At 43.2% G+C, this 22,367-nt stretch overlaps 1 protein-coding gene and 1 long non-coding RNA gene across 5 annotated transcripts in view; one reads left to right on the forward strand and one right to left on the reverse strand.

Annotated features, from left to right (window-relative positions):
- Positions 1-22,367, reverse strand: part of PRKG1 (protein kinase cGMP-dependent 1) — a 1,258,994-nt gene that overhangs the window by 1,003,908 nt on the left and 232,719 nt on the right. The gene's annotated exons all lie outside the window — the stretch shown is intronic.
- On the forward strand, positions 4,317-8,651 carry LOC123577330. Its single transcript, XR_006701805.1, has 2 exons — positions 4,317-4,426; positions 8,271-8,651. It is a non-coding gene; the product is annotated as an uncharacterized LOC123577330 (long non-coding RNA).

The raw sequence follows: 22,367 nt of genomic DNA on the forward strand, positions 1-22,367 counted from the left end.
GCTCTGATCGTCTGAAAGGACGGGATCCGGCAGGAAGAGGAGGTGATGAGAATCACAAGCTAAAACAACAGCTGTCATGTGAAGTGTGACATTTGCTGTCACTTTATAGGTTTGGGTTTGCCAGGTCATCCCTGGGTTGTCCAGCTGTTTATCCCTGCCTCCTGAGAAGCTACACTGGACTACCTAGAGAGGACAGAGTTCTGGCCCCAATTTTGCCACTAACTCACTGATCTGAAGCAGGAAACTTTATCTCCCCCGGGTTGAGTATCCTCCTCTTAAAATTATGTGAGCTGTAGTCAATGTTCGCTAACGTCTTTCCTAGCTCGGGTATTCTCAAAAGATATAGCAAAATTAATATAACTGTAGAAGGAGGAACTATTACGGATGGAATTACTATTTAAAAAAAAAAGAAATACTAAGAACCCCTGATGGGGCTTTCTGTGTCTATAGAAAAGTTGTAGACTTTTGTTTTATAATTGTATTGAAAGAGATTCATCCCCAAGCTAGCCTAGTTCTGGTCTAGAATCTTCGCCTTGGATCCTGAAGAGGTCAGTACTTTCATTTTCCCAACCAATTAGCCCTTTAAGTAGAGAGCTTGCTTCAACTAACTACCAGGGCTGTTCCGGCATTTTCCATCTACGCTACACAAAGGAGGTCTCTCCTGGTATTCGTGGTGGTATTTCGTTTGAGATCTTTCAAGTTCCTACATCATTCTGTCTTGGGTAGAGGGCATTCCTTCAACGAAATAAATATATACTGAACACTCTGGTGGAAACATTTTCTTGGGCACTAAAAAGGCCACAAAGATTTGAAAGATCGAGTTCCCAGCCTCAGGAGCTCTGCAGTCTTGTTAGAGGAGAGTTAGATAAGACACATTTAAAGTATGAGAGCTATAAGGCTACAGATGCTACAGCGTGGGAAGGGGCATTTGTTACAAATCCACAAGACTTAATAACATTTTATCTAGCAAGGCTGATGCTGAGGGCTGCAGGAGAAAGAAACAATCTTAAAAACAAAGATGCAGCTATAAGAAAGCCCCGTCATGCCTATGAGACAGCAGTAATTCAATTTGGGTGTGCTGCACTTAGCCGAGCAAAGGAGAGAGAAGCCTGGAATCATTCCCAAGCATTGCGAGGTGGGACCCGAGACGGGCAACGCGGCATCTAGCTGCTATGTGACAATTCAACCGCAGCCCCGTTCATTCCGCAGGACACATGGAGCCCCTGTGCTGCACCAGGCAGGGGAGAGTCTTTAATGTGTGAACGGCAATGCTCGATCGTGATGGCCTCCCAGACAGCACAGGCTTCCCGGCTCCTGACAGCAGAATGTTCCTAGGAAACTTGTGCTAAGCCAAAATGGTGCAAAGAAGCAATCGCGGTTTTGGAAAAGCGAAAACCCCCTTCTAGTTTCTTCTGCTCGTGAAAACGGGTGCTGACACAGGTCTTCCGCAAAGCAAAGTGGTAGAAAGCTGACCGCAGGTACGGGAAGGGGGTGGGGGGGGGCTGGACCCGCCGTGATGTGGAAAACTGGAAACCACGTGGGCAAGGCTTCAGTACCTGCCTTAGGCCTTCAGTTACCGATAGCCAATATGTTCTGGAAGTTTCCACGTGCCGGGCTCTGTGTGACACACATTTCAAGAATAAGTGGATTAGCATACAAGCCTCGTGAGGTTGGCACTGTTACACCCCCCCCCCCCCCCCGCCACCCCAGCTGATGGCTGGAGAGCTGAGGCTCCCGGGCGGCCACCGGCCTTGCTTGGGGTTACGATGCTCGAAAGTCCCAGGAGCGGAATTCAAAACCCAGGACGGTCGCATTCTGGAACTCGACTTTCCACAACTGGTACAGCCCCGCTTTTCACCTCTTCTACACTGCACGGCAATGCCACGGCCCTCGGCGGAAAGCAGCAGAAAGGAGACGGGAGAGCACCGTTTGTGGTCCCCGGGGTCTCTGCGGGGACCCGCCCCGCGCTCATGCTGGCATCGAACGCGCTGTCCTCACTCCCTTTCTCGGCACAGAGGAAGGTGTAAAGATATTTTTAAAGTTGGAAATATTTTCACACATTATCCAAATGTGCAAAAACCCGAAATGCCTAATGCCTTTGATTTAGCTGTTTGGCTAAGTGTGTTTTTCATAACCTCCTTACACAGGCGGTAGAATGAAAATCTGGGAAGCCCCAGTTTGAACTTGTATATATACTTGTGAGTGCGCTATTTAGGGTCAGAAGGTGTTAAAACCGGTTCCCAGTGACTTATTTTTGTGTTTTCTTTTTTTAAAAACTCAAGAAATCTGGCATGTTGCTGTATTGTTTTTCTACGTTCCAATATTTCCATCATTTACTTCTGGTTTCTGGGTTACAGATGCTATTTAAGAACCGGTTTCTTTTTGCAAGGTTAGAGAGGGTGTGAGCTGATATTTTAGCTAAGAACAGAAATTCTATTTTAATTTCTTTCTACCGAGCAGCTGGCCAAACTCCAATTTTCTAATTTGTTGATCATGTTTTCAAAACCATAGTTATTTTCCAAAGAGACCTTTTTCAGTTTTTTTAACCCCAAATCCTTTTTTTGTTAAGCTTTCCCCCCCAACCCCCCATTGATTATCTGAAGCTTGCTATCTTCAATGTTGATTTTACCACCGGGTCTGGGGTACATACATGCCGTGTGAGGAAAACATTTAAAAATTATTTTTATTTTTTTAATGTTTATTTATTTTTGAGACAGAGAGAGACAGAACATGAGCAGGGAGGGGCAGAGAGAGAGGGAGACAGAGAATCTGAAGCCGGCTCCAGGCTCCGAGCTGTCAGCACAGAGCCCGACGCAGGACTTGAAATCACAAACTGTGAGATCATGAGCTGAGCCAAAGTTGGACACTTAACTGACTGAGCCACCCAGGTGCCCCTAAAAATTATTTTAGAATGAAGCCAATAATTTGTCTAGTTATAAATGTATTTAAACTTGAGGACCATGTTCCAGAATTTTTACAGCAGCCCTTTATATTTTAAATGTGAAAGCCTTATGTTGAAACCATGTGTAAAAAAACATTTTTAAATAGCAACAAAATTGTCCACAGTGATCCGACAACTACAGCAATGAAAACTGGCTGTTCTCTAACATTTGGGGAGTCTGTTATTCTATTCTGACTTGCAGGTGAATGCGTGCTTTCTACGCTATTGTGGAAAAAAAAAAATCATGCTTCCTACTAAAGCACCATGAGTGAGACAATGAGTTACAATAATTCTTACCCTTGACTGTTGGCAGTATACAGGTAAGTTTTTAAAAATGAAAAAAAAAATCAAAATATGTATCTTATGGTTTAATAATGAGCAACTCCAATGAGATCTTATTTTTTCCACATGGAAAACACGAAAGGATATGTCAAGATAAATACTATACATATAAGTAGGTGAGATAAATCTGGAATTCACTTGTAGCCATTCTACCACCCAACCCTCTAACCAACAACCGAAAAGTCTCAGGGCCTTGAACTTGCTTGGGTTCAAGCTCAGAAACACTGAAGTCAACAGGATATTATTTCCTTTATTGTAAACTTGTAATGAGAAAAATAATTATCACTTGTGTCACAAGTGCTTGGGATTTCTTAATCAGAATTTTCTCTCTTTGTAGACAGACAGGTACTGTGGTGAGCATTTTATTTTTATCAGGACATTTTCCTTTACTTAGTGAGATCATGACATGAGCCAAAATCAAGAGTTGGATGCTTAACTGACTGAGCCACCCAGGCACCCTGACAGGTATCAATCTTTAAAATAGATCTTCGTTTTCGTGTTTGCTTGTCACTTTTTCTATCGGGAAAAAAAAAAAAATTCTTGGTGCGCCTGAGTGGCTCAGTCGGTTAAGCGTCCGACTTCGGCTCAGGTCATGACCTCACAGTTCGTGAGTTCGAGCCCCGCGTCGGGCTTTGGGCTGACAGCTCAGAGCCTGGAGCCCACTTCGGATTCTGTGTCTCCCTCTGTGTACCCCTCCACTGCTTGCACTCTCTCTCTCGCATTGTGTCAAAAATAAACACACATTAAAAAAAATTTTAATAAAAATAAATAAAAAATATTCTCATATTCTGTGAATAGAAAATTATGCCTCTGGTTTTTTGTTTTTTTGTTTTGTTTTATTTTGTTTTGTTTTGTTTTGTTTTGAGAGAGAGAGAGAGAGAGAGAGAATCTTAGGGAGACTCCATGGAGAATGTGGAGCCCAGTGCAGGGCACGATCCCACAACCCTGGGATTGTGACCTGAGCCGAAGTCAAGAGTTGGATGCCCAACCAACGGAGCACCCAGTGCTCCAACTCCTGGAATTTTAAAGTCATCATGAGGCTTTGGGAGAAGGTTTGTGGAGGAATCGCCTCAGCAGCGGGGCTTCACGAGACCCGTCCCCAGGGCACTGAGTGAGCAAAACGGAAAGAAGTTCTAGCACACGGTAACTTCTAAGATAATATTTAGGGTGGCGATTATCAGTATTTTCAAAAATTGTCACTTGGTTTTATTCTGCAAGATGCAAACTCACTTAGGACATACTGCCCGGCAGCGAGTGAAATTTAACCGGACTCTATAAATATTTGGTAAAATGGAATTTGCCATTCTGGCCAAAGAGGAATACAACACTAATACCTAATCTTAACACTGAGAAACAGACTAGAATATATCTGCCTTTTCAGCTACCCAATACATTAAAAAAAAAAAAAAAAAAAAAGGCAGAGCGTTTCAAAGAGAACTTAGCTGGTGGTTTAAATTTTTTTTTTTTTTCAACGTTTATTTATTTTTGGGACAGAGAGAGACAGAGCATGAACGGGGGAGGGGCAGAGAGAGAGGGAGACACAGAATCGGAAACAGGCTCCAGGCTCTGAGCCATCAGCACAGAGCCCGACGCGGGGCTCGAACTCACGGACCGCGAGATCGTGACCTGGCTGAAGTCGGACGCTTAACCGACTGCGCCACCCAGGCGCCCCTAGCTGGTGGTTTAAAGGCTTTGTTTCTCTGACTGAGAACTCTGTATTTCTGTAGAAGGCACCCCTGGTTTTCTGCACGGAATACTGCCTCAGGAAGGCTATGTTCCTCTCCCAACACTCTTGCCATCATCAGACAGGACAGAAAGTACTGGTGTGAGTTTCTATATCCAGGTCATATTCTGATCTTTTGGAGACAGAGAAACAAAATTAACACTAGTGACTTTATTTTAAGCTACTTAAGAATGATACATATTCATAGTTATGTAAAGAGTGTCTATTTGTAGCCCATAAAGCACAAAAAAAATAGTTTGTCCAAAGTATTTGGTCATCAATTTTGGCAAAGATCATAAGTCAATTTTCTGTGTTGTTTTTTGTTTTGGAGAAAGGCATCTAATTTTTTCCTTTTCCATTGAGAAAGGAAACTTTTGGCTGACTTGAGGGTTTTCTGGCTCAGAGTCACCGAGCAGGGGGGATGACAAAAAAGGGTTGTAGACTTTTATTAATTAACTCCTACTTAGGACATTTTTGTTCCTTTGCCTGCTACAGTTTCATCTTCCTGATGCTAGAAGAATAAGATTTTTTTCTTCCTGTGTTAGCCTCATATTTAACGTGGACGATAAACTGCCAAATTGAAACTATATATTCATAAAGCAGAGATGAATCTTGTTTGGTAAGAAAAACTAAAAGTTTACATTCAGACCAGAAAGCAAAGCTAAAATGGCTTTTTATCTTTGTTGTAAAATGTACGAGTAGTGACATGTGTCCTAAAACATTATACAGGAGCGGCGAGGGGAGAAGAAAAGGGAAGGACGCTTTGCTGGTATTTTCTTCCATTGTCACTCTGAGAAGGAGATTCTACAATTAGGTTTCTGAAAGGGTTGAATTTTCCCTACAAAGAAGCAGCAAACAGCTTCAGTCTTCAGTGCAGTTGGGGTTGTGAAGAATAATGATCTCAAATCGGAAAGGGGGTTCATTAAAGAGAAACAAATGGAAGGTATTTCTCTGAGGAAGGCTGGTGGGTATCTTAGAACAGAAGTGGTTTCTTCATGCAGGATCCTGGGAGGCAGGGACCTCTGTGATAACTGTTGGCTGTCTTCGATGACAGTTGCTGAACTCACACAGGCCGGCCTAAGCCCATGGCCTTCAGGAGTTAAGTAGCCTGACCAAAGTCACATCACTGGGCGGAAAGCGCTCCGTGGCCAGATGTGGCGCCACAGAGAACCCCCCCCCCAACTCGAAATGACCCGTGTGGATTTGGGAAATATGTACCTCAGTTCTGTCTTTCTTGAACTGAAGAAAAGAGGTCTTCTCCAAATTTTCAAAATGGCTTAGGTTTTCCAGACTCTCAGGAAGAGAATGAATCAGATGTATGACTCAGAAGAAGAAACAAGACGTCTGAGGGTTGGGGGGCAAATTCAGACCTGCCATCCGTGAAACTCTGGGAAACGGTGCAGCTTGCTGTAGAATCTGTTACTGACATCAAGGAGATGTTCTCCGAGGAGGCGAAACCATCCTCCCTAGCGTCCCTACAAAAGGGCAGTAATATTTTCAAACTTTTCTAACTGATCCAAATCGCCTATTACGGCTGTTTGTCACAAAAATGTGTCCGAATTCCTCATTTATATTCTAAGCCCAAGCCATACATTGAGGCAATGAATTCCATTCACCCCTTTCCTGTTTGGTAAAGTTGTATTGCTTATTTGAATGAAAATAATCCTTTTCCAGTCTTAAAGAAAGCCATCTGGTCCTGATATTCAAGAATTTGGTGAACACATCCATGTTTACTCCAGACTTATAAGTTTCAATAACATTCCATCTGGAATACATTTCCCATACTGAAGCACTATTTTCATTGCACCCTCATACTGAATCCCTTCTAGTTTTTGAGGATCTTAGAGGCTTTTCTTAGAAGAATCTTATATTGCATCCCGGAGTGTAGAAACAAATTCCATTTCATACTCATGAATACAGGATCCCGTTGTAAAATGGGATGTTCTCCTCAAGACTGTTTTGGCTGCAGAAAACAGAAACTCAAGGTAGCTTAGGCTCATTATGTGCCTACAAGGATGTCAAGCATGTTCTTAGAGAAACTGGAAGAAGAATGGTAGGTCTTGAGGTGGCTCCTTCCAACTCTCTCTGAGTCGACTTCTATCTTCTCCCTGAATCTGCCTGCCTCTCCCACCCTCTCCCTCCACCTTCCAGATCATTCGTGTCCACACGGTAATCCATATAGCCCAGCGTGCACATCACACTCCAATTGCGGGTTCGTCACCGGCTGGATCAAATCTTAATGCCACGTTGTTCAAGGTCTTGAGAGAGACACTCAGGTTGACATCCATCCTGTGATTAGATCAGCTCGCTTTTCATTAGAGTTCCGTCCCTAATCCACTAATCACAGGGAGGACTGGGGACGGCCCCCTGACCAGTGGGGCTGCCACTTCTGGGAGCCGAGAGGGAGGCAGATTCTCTGGAAGGAAAAGGTCTATCTAGTACAGGGCAGAGAAAGAATTTGTGCTGAATTTTCATCATTTTTTTGGAAGTTGCCCTATATTCCGGGAACTGTGGCACCATTTCTGATTGATCCTTTTGTCGAGAATTATCATTTTGGGGGCACCTGGGGGGCTCAGGCAGTTAAGTGTCCAACTTTTGGCTCAGGTCATGATCTCACAGCTCGTGAGTTCGAGCCCCGCGTCAGGCTCTGTCCTGACAGCTCAGAACCTGGAGCCTGCTTTGGATTCTGTGACTCCCCCCCCCTTCCCCTCCCCCACTCATGCTCTGTCTCTCTGTCTCTCAAAAATAAATAAACTTAAAAAAAAAGAATTATTATTTTGTTTTCATCACACCGAGGTGACCTCACAAATGTTTCTCTCAAAGGGCAATAAGATAATGAATACCGTCACCTTAGTTCTGGAAGCTTTTAAATGACAGTTGGTTTAGTATAACAATCAGCTGGGTGTGAAATGCTTATTGTGATGTTGCACAGCCTAAAAACTGTAAACGTAGCACGTGCACAAACACACACACACACACACACACACACACACTTTTCCAAGTGCACACCGTTTAGCATCCCCTTAAGGTTTAAAGTGTGTGCACTTCGAACAGTAGCATACCACACAAACGGCTGCCTCTTGAGTAAAGAACTCCAATCCCATATTAGAATAAAAAACAGCACAACCAATCTGTCTGCTGACTTACTCGCATTTGCAATTATTAACGTGTCTCTTATTGCAAGGCCAGCCATGGAGTTTTGACAAGCCGGCACAGAGGTTTGGCCAGCACTGTCACAAATAAACCAACGTGTTCCACTTCCAGAGTCCCAGATACCGGCTCTGCAGGGACACGCAGGTTCGTCTGTACGCACGTCCCCCCTCTACCTGTGTAAGTCTCCAGCCTGAGCCTCTCTTCAAGCTCCCAAGTGAAAAGCAACCCATCCAAAACACTTGGCAGTGTGTCAGTGTGTGGAATTGTGGAGGTCTACGAAGGCATGTATGTTTGCTGCTTTCAAAAGTGGAGGCGGTAAAAGTAAGGCTGGTATACCTTGCCAAAAGCACGTAAAATCTCAGACTGTTAACTGGGATGAGATGCTGTGTTTCTATCTGAGGCTCCACCAGGTTCTCTAATAAATGCCATCACATGTCAAGGAACAATAGATTGTGACAGAAAACTTAGATTGACAACAGTTGAGAGCTACCAGAGGAGATACCAGTTCCCCAGAAAACTTCAAATCCAAAAAAAAAGAAAAAGAGAAAGGAAAAGAAAAAAACGGTAGGGGAAAAAAATACATGTCAGACCTTGCTAAATAACTCCAGAATGGTCTGAGCTCATCAGAATCTCTAGTTCAAAATGGGGCTTGTGTGTGTGTGTGTGTGTGTGTGTGTGTGTGTGTGTGTGTGTGTGGTCAGCTCATGTTCAAGAACAGAGGCAACAAAAAAGGATAGTTCTAATAAAAGGCAATTTTCATACACAAGAAAAGGAAACCCAGGTTCAAGCAACAAACCCATGGCCACTGGGCTGGGTAAGAATATTCTTGAAGAGACTAGAAGTCAGGCCCATACAGGGAGGGATATGAAACATAAACACATCATCTCAACCTCTCACTCTGACATGGCAATAAACACCAAACGTGTCATGAGCCCCAAAGATGGACATTTCTTGGACTTGGTCTGTTTCAATACCCTAACTACTTGATTCAAGCACTCAACGATATTCCCTTTTTGCCATTAACGTTTCTGAATTTTTAAATTTTTAATTAGAAAACGATACTTTAGGAAGAAAGCAACTAGGAATTGCCCTCTGAAAATTAACTTCTGTAATTTCTCATGCAAAATATGTTTGTTGTGGGGCACCGGGGTGGCTCAGTCGGTTGGGCATCTGACTTCAGCTGAGGTCATGATCTCGACATTCTTGAGTTCAAGCCCCACTTCGGGCTCTGTGCTAACAGCTCACACAGCCTGGAGCCTGCTTCAGATTCTGTGTCTCCCTCTCTCTTTGCCCCTCCCCTGCTCGTGCTCTGTCTCTCAAAAATAAATGTTAAAAAAATTAAAAATAAAATAAAATAAAATGATGACAGACCTCACTAAATTTACAAATCGAGGTTCTTAGTCCCATTTTACTTGGTGGGGAAACTGCGGCTCAGAGTCGTTAAGATATGTGGCAGAGGTCATAAAAGCTGGCAAACCAGGTTGTGGAGCAGGGATTTGAAATCGGGTTTGTCCAGTTTCAAGCATCATCCATCCATCCCTTCCACTCTGTCACCTGATGTCCTAAAATTTGCAAGGTCCAATATGTGGTCTAACAAGTAGTCTAACAAGAAAGGAAGAGAGTTGGTTTGCTACTGGCATGAACAATGAAAAATTTATTCAGGATGAGACAAACTATTGATCAATTCCACCTTACCAGGGAAATGGGATTCCAGGAATGTTTAAATATAATATTATTTATTCATTCATTTATCAAATAATAATCGAGCACCTCTTGCCTGCTGATCACAGTGCTATGCTATCAGACCCAGAGTGAACAAGATCCACAGGTTTTCTACACTTTAGTGAAACATGGGGATATTAACCCAATTATCACAGAAACTAACGAAAAACTATAATGGACCAGTAAAATGATATCCGTGATCTACGAGCTAATAACAGAATCTGACATAGGCCAGGGCTCAGAATGAAATTCTTGGAGTCAGCCCTGACTGTGTCGAAACCGTAGGATGGGTGGGAATGAGTGGACGAAGAGGGGAAGGAACACACTCTGTGGCGGGCAGAAGAAAGGGATGTGTAAAGGCCGTGAGGGGAGGAAACCGTGTAGCTCCAGGGAACGAACAAAGGCCCATGTGCTTCTAAGAAAGCAACGGAGAACACGTAGGCAGCACCCAGACCCTGTAGGGCTTTGTTAGCCTAGGGAAGGAACGTTATCTTTAGCAACTTGGGGGTCATGCAAAGGTCCAAGAAGATGTAAATCACAATGGCAGCAGACTGGAAAAGGATTCCTTTGCTTCCAGAAAGAAGCTCATCAGACGTGAAATGTACATGCAACTGAAGGCAACTTGTCTAAGAAGAAACCCCCCACACCTAAGAACCACACCCGAGGGGCTCTCCTGCACTCTCCCTCTTTTTCTCTCTCTCTCTCAATCCCTTAAAAAGCAATTTACTTAGATGACATTTATTAAATCTGAAGCCGCAGTGAAAATTATCACCATCATCATCAAGGGACGGCAATATACATGAAGAGTTAAATTAGAGAGCTTTCCAAATCAACGTAGCAGCAAATGCTGACATCAATCTAAACTTAACCAACTGCAGCAGCACGACAAGTAGCGAGCGGCCTGGGGAAGCGTCTTTTAGGAAGAGTCCACTTAGGCCAGGAGACCCTGGCAGCCGCCTCAGAGAAGAGGCCCTGCCGCAAGTCCCAAACCCCGGCCTCGGTAAGCCAGCCTTCTGAGCCCAAAACATCACTGCAAAGTCACGTTTCCAAAGGGCAGACACAATAAAAGAAGTTCTCGGCTAACCACGTCCACCTTTAAACTCTGAAAAGGATCGTCGAGACATGAACTGCACGGAGACACCTCTAGAATGTTGGCCAGTGTGCCCAAGAATGCAGGTGTGATTGCAACATTTGGTCCTGTGGGGCCTGCCACCCAAATGCTCAAAGTCCAGCTCGCCTTGGGCACCCCAGGAATGCTCCCCTACAGTTCCCCTGGCACTCCCTCAAGCACATCACTGGGGGACAGAAAATGCTCTAAGGGCTTAGGGCTGCTCCAAAATAGACTAGCCCAGCATCTGGAGATGTCTATTGCTAAGTTCCATTTCCAGGATCCTCGGACCCACACTGCATTCCTTGGCACGGCACTCAAGGCCCCTCCACAGGGTCCCCGCTGTGATTTATACCATTTGTTTCCTATTCCCTCAACCCTGGCACACCTTATCCCCCAGGGACATGGGTGCTTTACCTGAGCCCAGTGATCCTACGGGACACCTCTTGGTTTCTGTTCCTTTCTCCAAATGAAATGCCCTTCCTCATTGCAGAGCCCTGACTCATCTTTTAAAACTAAACTCAAATGGATAGTCAGGAAGCAATTTGACATTTTTTGAGAGCTTGTTATAAACCAGGCATCTGAGATAAAAGGTGAATAAACCAGAATTCTTGTCCCCATGAAGGCCACATTACCGCGTGTCTTTTACATTTCCAGCGACCTCCAGAGTGCCCCTCATAAGTAATGTTAAACACAGGAGCCTGAATATATCCAGGCGAAAATGATAAATTCAGCATGCTACCACCCAAAAGGAGAGCAAAACATCTGAAGTCCCAGCATGTTCAACGCTGTTACAAACACAAATTATCCTCAAGGCCTTCGGGTGTCCTGACTCCTACGGGGAAAAAAAGATATATACTGGTAGAGAATTTATTCCTTCATTTGTTTATTGACAATTTCAATGTGTGATGTGCAAGATGCTATGCTAGGTACTAAAAGTCATAGTGATAATTGACAAGTCTTGATCTCAAAGAGCTTGAAGTCCAGTAAATGAGATAAGACACAGATACGAATAAATACGCTGCACAGGAATAAATGTCAAAAGAATTAAAAATAAACTCCTGTGAGAATTCAAAGGACCCGATAACACCCCTAAATAATGGAGACATCATCTGCCTATCACCATTGTGGAATCAGATGCAGAATGCCTCGTGGAAAATATTAAGTGGTTCATCTGTGGTTCCTGGGCTCATCCAGTTTTCACTGGAACACCTTCTTGCTTCCTGAACAGTCCGTCTCCATTGTAGACAGCTCTAAATGTGATTTCTTTCTTTCACTGAACCAAAATTATATTTTCCTGAAACTTGTATCCATTCATCTTAGGTCTTCGTCTGGTAACTTTCAGAGTTATTTCATTTCCCCCTTCCATGTGTATTTTTTTTTTTTTTTTTTTGAAAATGTGAAATCAGTGACATTCCTCTTAAGCTTTCTCTTTTATCTATCATCTATTCCTGTTAAGTTCTTTTTGGAAAGATATGAACTAGCCCTCCCAGCCCTAATATCCTCAAATTTTATTAGTATGTCATTAAGCCTCTCTGTGAATTTATTAATAAATATACTGAACCAGACGAAAGTTTCCATCAAGTTGGCATTAATTAATGGCAGTGGTACAGTTAATGAATGTTAATGATTCAAACAGCCCGAGATCTACCTAACAAGATTATCACCCAGCCCAACCCTCCCCCCACCTGATAAGGATGTCATCAGCAACTCTGATACATATCTTGCTAAAATCCAGAGGCACAGTGTCCACAAAATTCCAGTAATCTACCAGTTGAGTACGTTATTATTTTTTTTTTCAAAGTGATGTTTGACCGTATTAGGCCAACATAGTGAACTAACTCTGAATCTTAGTGGTCAACTTCTCCTTTTCTAAAAATCGGTCCTGATATAATCCGCCTCATATGCCAGAATCAACTTCAGTTACTTATCTAGACATGAGGGAATCTAAATTTGTCCCTGACTCTTTTACTTGGAAGCTGAAACATTACCAATCTTCTAGTCACTCTCCTTTATTCCATAAATTCTATACAAAGACTCTAGAAACTTCCTAAGCCCCTATTTTTTAACGATGAGATTTGAGGAAGTATCAGCCTGTAGCTGACCTATAAAGCCACCTGTAACCTACAGAAAAGCATACTCATTATTTATAATATCAATAACATATGTGTACAGTAAGTGACCAAAACATGAAGTCAACACAGTTTTCTACTTAACAACAGCAAAGACCCTCAACAAAAGGTTTTAAAGGGAAAATACGCTAAAATCTGATTAGCTTTGCTTTGAGGAAATTAAAAAAGCAAATCAATAAACAAATGTGGGTGCCTAGTAGATCTTTCTTATGATAAAACTATACCTCATAAAAATAATTAAAAATTTCATGGGCATCCCCTACCACATGCATTGCAAATCAAAGTTCTCTCTTCCTATTCTGATCACCAGCATGGATTTTATGGTTTTGGGGGAGCACAGGCATGGCGAAAACCGCCAAAGAGTTTTCATAAATTATTTCCAAGCTGGATGATCCCACTGGGCCAGATTCTGCCCACCCTCTGCTCTCTCTAATTTGAGCAGTAGGTGGGCCTCCTCAGTCCTATTCTTGGAATAAACTTGACAGTGAGATAGGGCTTAGAGCTCATACCTTTCTACATACCCTGTAATACAGTCGACGAATGTGTAGAAAGCCCTGTAGGTGGGAAGTCAAATGAAAGCAAATGTTCTTACGTATCTAATAAGTTTCACAGGCACACCAACATACAGTACAATACAAAACACTGTACCACCGGGGAAATTTCCCCAAGTACAGATACAAAAAGTTTGCTATTGGGGCACGTGGGTGGCCCGGTCGTCTGAGCGTCTGACTCTTGATTTTGGCTCAGGTTATGATTGCAGGGTTCCTGAGTTTGAGTCCCGTGTCAGCCTCTGTGCTGACGGCGTGGAGCCTGCTTGGGATACTCTCTCTCCCTCTCTCTCTGCCTCTCCCCTGCTCTCCCTCCTCTCTCTCTCTCAAAATCAATCAATCACTTTGATATCTGGAAATACCATCTGCTAAATCTCTGAGCAATGAACGTCCGTTGCTACACAACGACTTCTCAAGGAGAAGCGGATGTGGACGAGGCTGAAGAGCTCCCGGGGGGTAGAAAGTCCTGCCATGTAGGTGACTGCCTGGCACTCAGGCTCTGGAATGATTCGGCCACACCTCTCCCTGACTTCCCGGTGATTCTAACGATGGTGCTAATGACACGCGAAACGAGAAACACAGGACCTGAAGTCACAACGTCCCACTGAAAATGGAAAGTCTTCCCACATGCTCCTGAACCTGATACACTTGGATGGAGGCCCGGATCAAGGCAAAGCCAGGCCTCTGCAAACCGCCAGACGCGGGCCATCATCTGTCTTCTGCCAGGGTCTCCGCTGTTGCTCATGCCCTGCCTCCTCGCCCCTCTGGGCTACGTGTCTCTGTGCTTCCCCCTTTCATCCAGAGATACAAACGCTCTGCGGGAGTGGCAGAGAGAGGAGGATTGTCAAAACCTGCTCCTAATCAAAACACCCTTTTATGTCCCCCTCAGGGCCACTCCTATCAGTGAGATATGAAAGGAAAAGAATTAGAGTAACTGTATTTAATTCACAGCTAGGCATGAGTGAGTGGCTGCTTCGAGGTATTCTTCAGTAGAGTGTCTGCCCTGTGTGTGTGTGAACCAACACACTTTTATCCATCCGTCTTACTTCTCAGGATTTATCATTAGAAAACAATCATAGGTAGAATACGAAACGATGATGTTTTTCTTGAAATGCTGTTTTTCTTTTAATGTTTGCTATTTTTGAGAGAGAGAGAGAGTGTGTGAATGGGGGAGGGGTAGAGACAGAGGGAGACACAGAATCCGAAGCAGGCTCCGGGCTCCGAGCTGTCAGCACACAGCCCGACGCGGGGGCTCAAACTCATGAACCGCCAGATCATGACCGGAGGCAAATTTGGCCATTTAACCGACTGAGCCACCCAGGCGCCCCTTGAAACACTGCTTTTAATTATGAATGGAAACAGCTCGCAAGAACTGTAAAAAAGAATTAGTAAACTGAGAAGATCCTATGTGGCTATTAAAGTTATAGAAATGTATCTCTTCACATGTTATGTACTGATGATGTACTGAGTAAAAAGACATTTCATCACAAATGGTAAGATCCCATGTAAACATGTATGATTTAGAGTGTAGACGTTCACTTGTACAGGTGCGTAAACATGAGCCAGGCATAGTGATAAGTGCTTGATAAACAAGAAAGCATATGGCCCCTAGGCCCATGGAGCAGACAGTGAGACATCAAATAAGAACACGAACCAGTGACAACAGACAAAAATTTCCGTCCACTTGGAACTTAAATTTTCTTCTTAGTTCTATCTTTATGATCGGCACATATTACTTGGGACATAAAGGTAACGATTTTATAAAATGGTCTATATTTTGAACACAGTCAGCTAAATGGCAGAGTTTAGAGAACTTAGCAGTGACATCGTTGGGCAGGAATACCATAAATCTTACTATGCTGGTCTTTCCTCATAAAACTCTTCATACTTAGGCCATCACCAAACTGGAAGCATAAACCAGGCCTGGATCGTAATTCTTGTCTCCAAATGACTCTTCCTCCTGTGAGTTTCTCAGTATTAGTTTTAAACTCACTCATTAAACTTCGGGAAAAAAGTTATTTATGAAATAAATACACCAAGTAAGGTTTCCCAACCCTATTAAAGAAATGAACCGAGGAAGTTTTAACCAAAGAAAGGGTCAGAACAGTTATGAAAAGGTCGGAGCAGAAGTCAACTAAACATTTCTGACCATTGGTATAAGTAGAAAATCCTTATGTCAGCCATGTATGTATAGACATATAGACATATACATATACATGTGTAGACACGTACATTCTCTAGCGAGAATTAACGCTAGAGTGTTTGAACCAATGAAACCACCACGATAAAGGGAGGCAATATTGATTAACGTTCCATTGGAAATCATGTTTGATTTTAGTTCTGTTGAAAAAGAAAAGCAGACGAAATGACTTTGCTCAAAACCACCTTTATTTTGGAGTAATTTTGGTCTTGGGGCGGACCGAGTGAAGGGAGGACTGGCCTGTTCCTTTCTTTCTCTCACGGGGTCCAAGTTTTCCATAGGGTAATAGGGATTAGGATGTAAAGGAGGAGAAAAATGTGTTTGCACTGACTTCTCTTTCATGACATTGTGCCTCTGCTGTCGAGCCTTGGGTTAGACGTCCCTGGTTGGACTAGATAACCATCTTCTTTTCACGGTTGTTAGTTTATCAGAGGGGTTTTACTGCTTACAATTTGCCTGCGTAGAAAGATGTGCTTAACTTTCCAGTGAAATAACTCAGAACAGGGGTAGGAAAAAATGGTCCATTTTCATCCATCTTTTCCTTTTAGAATATACTTGGCTTGCTGAAATCATCACGGCAGCTGCAACTCTACACCGAAGGGCCGCGTAGAAACACTGACCGAAGGACCGCGTAGAAAATTGTCAATTTTCCAATGTATGTAAATGTGGCTGTTAACCCAAGGAATGGTTGATGGTGCTATTTTGTAATTCTGTGAATTTATACACAGTGAGAAGGAGTGAGTCATCATTTTAGTTAAATTTCGCATTTTAAATAAACATATTTTGGGGCACCTGGGTGGCTCAATTGGTTAAACATCCGACTTTGGCTCAGGTCATGATCTCACAGTTTGTGACTTTGAGTCCCGCATTGGGCTCTGTGCTGACAGCTCAGAGTCTGGAGCCTGCTTCTTATTCTGTGTCTCCCTCTCTCTCTCTCTCTGTTCTTCCCTTACTCATGCTCACTCTCTCTCTCTCTCTCTCAAAATTAAACATTAAAAAATTTTAAATAAATATATTTTGATGTCTATACATACATGGCTGACATAATAATGTAGAAATAAGTTGGGGTGCCTGGGTGGCTCAGTCAGTTAAGCGTCTGACTCCGCTCAGCTCATGATCTCACAGTTCGTGGGTTCAAGCCCCGTGTCGGGCTCTGTGCTGACAGCTCAGAGCCTGGAGCCTGCTTCAGATTCTGTGTCTCCCACTGTCTCTGCCCCTCCGCAATTTGCACTCTCTCTCTCCCTCAAAAAAAAAAGTTAAAATAAAGAATAATGTAGAAGTAAGTTAAATCCCACTTTGTCACTTGAAAATTTTAAAGCATTTACTACTTATGTATTTTATAGGAAATACATCAGGGGAAGAGCAGTTCTTGTCTTTTTAAAACATCATTCAGTACAGACCTAGGTGGTCAGTTATACTAAATGTGTCCTACATCTTCAGAAAGATATAAAAAACTAAAAGCAAATTATATTTGGCAAAAATACACTGATTTTAGTTTACCCTGCTAATGTCAGTGTAGAAGTGAATTATGAAGTTTATTATTTTCATTAAAATACATTTTCTCTCATCATTGGGAAAAGGTGATGAATAACCAAGTACAGAGTGAAACGCGATGAAACTGGACACGTTATTTACAAATCTGCTATAAGACTACGCGTATTTTTCTCACGCCAGAAAAATACTTCATCCCTTTCACTCCTTCCAACATGCCTTTATGTTCTTTCCTCTATTTTATTATGAATCTTAGTGCACATCATTCCCTCTTCCTGAATTTGGAATTACTCTCAAATATTTAAATTTGGACCAACTTCTAATAACCTTTGATTCATTGTACTTTATTCCCACCTCTCCAAAATTAAACTTTCCTACACAAACGTGGATCCTTAGGACTGAATAAGAGGTTTTACCGTCTTTTTTTTTTTTTTTTAATTTTAGAGAGAGAGATAGAGTGAGTGTGAGCAGGGGAGAGGGGCCGAGGGAGGCAGAGGGAGGGAGGGAGGGAGAGAGAGAGAGCGAGAGAGAGAATCCCAAGCAGGCTCCAGGCTCAACACGGAGCCAGATGTGGGGCTCGACCTGGGATCATGACCTGAGCCGAAATCAAGAGCTGGATGCTCAACTGACTGAGCCACCCAGGCACCTTAGGAAGTTTTACCTTCTGATGAATGTTAGCCATTTTAGTATTCAACCATGCCAGGCCAAGAATACTCTGCTGTTCATCAAGAAATTCCATGTTTATCTACAGCTCCACAGCTCTGGGTATAATGGAAATTTCTGTCCCTAGTGCTGCTGTGATGTACCATGATTTTCTGCATTTGTTAAGCCTTTTTGACTTGTTAGGTTTTTCCCCCAGCCTTTTAACTGGCCTCCCTGTCTCTGTTTCTTCTCCTAGCTAACTCTTTAAGTACATCCTTCAAAATTACATTAGCTTTCTCCAGCTCTGTAACAAACAGACAGTAATTTAGTGCCCTAACACCACACTATTTATTATCTCACAGTTTATGTAGGTCAGCGTCCACATGGGAAGGCTCCACAAGACCAAAGTCAAGGTGATGGCCAGGCTGGGGTCTCACCTGGAGGGCTTCTGCTGAAGCAGGTACTTCCATGCTCACTCAAGCTGTTAGCAGAACTCCCTTCCTTGTGTTTGTGGCAGTGAGGTCCCTAAGTCAGCACGGGGCCTCATTCAGTGCCCTCGGGTATCCTCGCTCCTCTTTATGGCACCCTCTCCACGTTCAAACCAACCATGACACGTTTGACCTCTTTCTTGTATTTCAATTCTCTTTGCCCTCTTCTTGTGCCGGGAGCTTCTGAAAGTTGTCTCTGCTCTTAAGGACTCATTTGATTAGATCGGACATGGAAACTTAAGGGTCGTTCCTAGAAATTCTGCCTGCCACAAACACCCGACTCAAGTGTCATCACCTCCAGGAAACCTCAGGGGCCCGCCCATTCAGTTCTTCCTCCAATCCTTCTCTCTCCCTGCATTTGCATGGATGTCCCTTCTCTACCTCCAGAGCATCCCACTGTGGAATCAAAGTACCCATCAGGCCGTAGTGTGCTCTTTGCTTGTGTGTCATTACTAGTCTTCAAAAATGAGCAAACTGCCCTGCTAGATAAAATTCTCAGCTCAACATACTACTTATTTAATCAGAGTTCTACATCATTAAAACTCATTTTTAAAATACTTATAAGATTAATCATACGTTGCTGCCGTGGATAACTGCTTTTCTCATGTAATTAAAAACAATTGCACTTTACAGACAAGGAAACTGAAACTTACAGACTTAAAAGGTGCCCAAATTCAAGCAGCTAAGTAGTGAAGCCACCACAGTATCTGAACATTCTAGTTGCTGAGTTCCTGTGTTATTTTTCACCCTTTCTTTGCTACTCACTGAAAACCTCTGTGCTAGAAATTGTGCTAACATTTTTGTTAAGTAGACTTTGGTCCCAACATACTGTTAGAAATAATATCCTTATGAACTACTGGGACCTCATCAAAATAAAAAGCTTCTGCACAGCGAAGGAAACAATCAGCAAAACTAAAAGGCAACTGACAGAATAGGAGAAGATATTTGCAAATGACAGAACAGATAAAGGGTTAGTATCCACAATCTATAAAGAACTTATCAAACTCAACACCCAAAAAACAAATAACCCAGTGAAGAAATGGGCCAAAGACATGAAGAGACATTTCTCCAAAGAAGACATCCAGATGGCCAACCGACACATGAAAAAATGCTCAACGTCACTCATCAGCAGGGAAACATAAATCAAAACCACACTGAGATACCACTTCCCACCTGTCAGAATGGCTCACATTAACAACTCAGGCAACAACAGATGTTGGCGAGGATGCAGAGAGAGAGGATCTCTTTTGCATTGTTGGTGGGAATGCAAGCTGGTGCAGCCACTCTGGAAAACAGTGTGGAGGTTCCTCAAAAAACTAAAAATAGAACTACCCTACGACCCAGCAATTGCACTACTAGGCATTTATCCAAGGGATACAGGTGTGCTGTTTCGAAGGGACACATGCACCCCCATGTTTATAGCAGCACTATCAACAATAGCCAAAGTATGAAAAGAGCCCGAATGTCCATTGATGGATGAATGGATAAAGAAGATGTGGTATATATATATACAATCGAGTATTACTCGGCAATCAAAAAGAATGAAATCTTGCCATTTGCGACTACATGGATGGAACTGGAGGGTATTGTGCAAAGTGAAATTAGTCAGAGAAAGACAAAGGTCATATGACTTCACTCCTATGAGGACTTTAAGAGACAAAAACAGATGAACATAAGGGGAGGGAAACAAAAATAATATAAAAACAGGGAGGGGGACAAAACAGAAGAGACTCTTAAATATGAAGAACGGAGGGTTGCTGGAGGGGTTGTGGGACGGGGGATGGGCTAAATAGGTAAGGGGCATTAAGGAATCTACTTCTGAAATCACTGTTGCACTAGATGCTAACTAACTTGGATGTAAACTTTACAAAAGAAAAAAGAAAAGAAATAACATCCTTATCATACACATTCATAGCCTTTGCCACACATGAAGCCATTACTTCATGAAATAAGATGACGATATCATACACTGGTGCTTATAACCTAATAAGCATTTAAAACCACCCATCACTAATACCGCTTTTATGTGACTGTGGTATATTCGCAAAGGCATGGGAACTATAATGGAAATACACTTCCGTACATGCTAGTCATTAGCAACTCTGTGTGGGAAAAACCGATGAGAAAATTTAAACAAGGAAATTCCATCTTGGCCCAACTGTGATCTCATCATAGCTGAGGACACTGGATGAGCCACAGATGGTGAGAAGGGGGGCGTGCACACGTTCCTTGAAGACGTGGACTTCACCAAAGCAAGGATCTGTGCTTCAGAGCAACTACGTTGTTACGAAACAATGTCATACTCTCTGACACCCTCACCGCTCGGGAATTCCAGTGCAACATTCAAAACCAGCCCGTCATGGGCACAGCAGATACTGTAGTGGCCTGGCTAGGAAACATACGCCTTCCAGAATCCACACATTTAACCATATGAATCGTACCCTAGTTCGTTTACAACACAAAATATGTAAACACGAGTTACGGCCATACCTAAAATGGCCCTTGAGAAACCACAAGCACTGGAAAAGACAGTGAATTATGAGATGTTAATCACTCTCAAGACCTGTAGTTTTGAAGAAGGAGGAACCTGAAAGAAATGAGGATTTTATCATGCTTGGAAAGAAACTTCAGGGGCCCCTGGGTGGCTCCATCGGTTAAAGCGTCCGACTTTGGCTCGGGTCATGATCTCGAGGTTTGTGAGTTCGAGCCCCACATCGGGCTCTGTGCTGACAGCTCAAAGCCGGGAGCCTGCTTCACATCTGTGTCTCCCTCTCTCTCTCTGCCCCTTTCCCCCCACTCTCAAAAATAAACATTAAAAAATTAAAAAAAAAAAAAAGGATAGAAACACCAGAGCAATCCTTGGGAATTATTTTACAAAAAGAAATAGGAATGTTCAAAGAATCAGATTTCCCATTTTTCTTGGGATACCTTGGCCATTCATAATCAGGTCTGAATTGTGATGATGGCAAAGGAAAGTTTGGCGAGGGCTGAAGAGAGAACCAATTTAAGTAAATATTAAATCCTCTTTAGAAGGGCCATGTGTGAGGCCAGAATCAGAAGCACCAATTTAGAAGAAAACTCCTAACTCACGACTGTTTGTGACAAGAGGCAGGTTTATTCATGTCAATATACACAGGAGCAATGTGTTGCGTCCTCAAAATAGATACTGACTTGCGTACAGGACTTTCCTGTCGTCCACATCCTCACAATGGTCTTTCCCAGGACGTGTCATCACCCACTTGCACATTCGCTATGAAGACAGGAAAGCAGATAGATTTCGCTCTCCTTCCTTTGCGGGCATTTTTTTTTTTTTTTCCTCTACCGACCTTCAAGAGCGTAAGCGTGCAATTTTAAGTTTCAGGCGCTTGGTTATCATGCAGATAAACAGTCACCTGGCTGCCACACCGGATGGGAGCTCTCCAGTGCCATCACCTGTCGCTTTAATTTCTATCACTGGATCACCTCTCAGACCCAGCTCCCGGGCGTGTCGGCCATCCCAACGACACAGAGCGAGCCTGTACCACCTCGGGAGTCAACCTGGCAAGCAGGTCACCACTCCATTAGGTGACGAGCTCTTAACGTATTTCAACGGCCGCCAAAGAGAAAAAAACGAGGGAGACGCAGTGAAGATAATGGGCACCAAAAGGGGCCATTCTCTCCTTGCAGATAAACCCAGAAAATATCTCCAGGCCTCATTTTCTTAGGCCAATAAAAGAAGGTATCGCATCTGTGATGGTCACGGACTGTGCGAGAGACCCACAACACGACTGTACAGACGCATCCGCACACGGCTCCAGGCGGTCACATCCGACGCCCTCAGTGAGCATTACATTTCAGCTGCTACCACGTCCCAGTCCGTTGGCCTACCCGCACGGGG

Source organism: Leopardus geoffroyi, chromosome D2 (assembly GCF_018350155.1).
Source record: "Leopardus geoffroyi isolate Oge1 chromosome D2, O.geoffroyi_Oge1_pat1.0, whole genome shotgun sequence".
Lineage (NCBI taxonomy): Eukaryota > Metazoa > Chordata > Mammalia > Carnivora > Felidae > Leopardus > Leopardus geoffroyi.